Below are 1,659 nucleotides of genomic sequence, written 5' to 3'. Positions count from 1 at the left end.
ACTTTAATTCTTTAATAACCCAAGAGAGAAGGGTAACACCATGCTCCTAATATGCTGGAGGCTTCCTTGGATCCCTTTCATGTCACTGAGGTGTTTCCTTTGCAAGTTTTTGATTCTGCCATCAAACTGTTATATGCGTTTCAAAATAACACCTACAGCAGTTTCGCAGTTTCGTAGCGCGCTGCGAAACCGCGAAGCTGTTTTAAACAATTTCAATTTCCCCTATATTTCTCTTTCCACTGATTTTTCACATTTTCCTCAACAAATGAATAACAACTTGCAAGTAATCATGTTCAGCTGCCAGACTCCAATGTCAATACCTTTCCTATAAAATTCAAACAGCATGCCCAGATTTCTCTGCAAGCCCTGCCAACCTGGAACCTTTCACCGCAAAACACCTTTTCTTACAGCCACTTCAATAGATTCTACAGCTTCCAATTTCAAATCTTCAATGTCTATTCTCAGGCGCTCCAAATCAGTGTCCTCTGTCTGTTGTTTATCAGATGACAATAAAAATTTATCTGCTCCAAGAATGCTCAATGCTTCATCCTTCTTTGATGCAGATGTGCTCAAAATTATTACATTCAGTCCAAAAGCCTTTCCAAATTTTACTGCCATATGACTAAGACCTCCTAGCCCAATTACTCCAAGAGACTTGCCTGCATGATTCATGTGATAACGAATCATAGGGCTGCAAACAGTAATTCCTGCACAGAGCAAAAGTGCAGCTGAAGCCAGTGGTAGATTGTCTGGTATCTTAAAATAGTACCTTTGGTGAACAACAATGTGACTAGAATATTCTCCTTTCGTCACTGTGCCATCTACATCGATACCATTAAAGGTGAAAATAGACCCTTTTGCACAATTGACTTCCATTCTTTCATTACAATATTCACATCGCTGACAGGAGTTGACATATGTACCCACTCCAACATGATCGCCAACCTTAAAATGGACTACATTGATGCCAACTTCTTACACAATTCTAACAATTTCATGCCCTGGCACCAATGGATACTTTGAATCACCATGTTCATTCCAGGTCCATACAACATCGGTGTAACAAACTCCACAACAGAAAACAATTAGAATCACAACAAAACAAGTTCTGTAGACCTGTTGAAAGCCTAATTTCTCATATAGAAAAGAATGTGATCTGCTAGATGTATTAGGACCTATGCTGCCATGGGTCAACTCAGAAATAAAATATTGTATGAGGAGAAGTTGGCGATGCATGAAAGTTGAAGTTGCAAGCATAGGAAGCATTGCAGGTACTAATCAGCGTGGACCAAATCTCCATAATACCACTCTTACAAAAGATCACTTGCAAGCCTCCAGAGTTGTTTGTCATCTTGCAAACCACGATGCAGATATAGCAACATATGTAACAGGGCAGCACAAGATTTGCAGTCGCCATTCTGTAAAGAAAGATTAGGTGCTAATTTCTCACACAGCACAACCCTGCCTTGCGCCCTCTTCCACAATATATTATCAGTCTAAAGATCAAGATGACTCTGTGCAAAGAAGATTGCATGAAATTATAATATGGTACAATACTGATGATATTAATGACATGTGCTCGAGTTCCACTGCTTTTTTTCAACGTTCTCTTACAGCCGCTACAAAAGTTTTCTAGGATCCCCGGTAACTGCAACTCAT

At 39.7% G+C, this 1,659-nt stretch overlaps 1 pseudogene; it reads right to left on the bottom strand.

The window, feature by feature from the left end:
- Positions 1–384: 384 nt before the first annotated feature.
- On the bottom strand, positions 385–876 carry LOC149190196 (putative cinnamyl alcohol dehydrogenase 1 pseudogene; annotated as a pseudogene).
- Between the last annotated feature and the right edge of the window lie 783 nt (positions 877–1,659).

The sequence above is a fragment of the Pinus tabuliformis genome, chromosome 3_1 (assembly GCF_031772625.1).
Source record: "Pinus tabuliformis cultivar Carrire ecotype Pingquan chromosome 3_1, CPIR1, whole genome shotgun sequence".
Classification (NCBI taxonomy): Eukaryota; Viridiplantae; Streptophyta; class Pinopsida; order Pinales; family Pinaceae; genus Pinus; species Pinus tabuliformis.
This window is presented reverse-complemented; position numbering and strand designations above follow the sequence as displayed.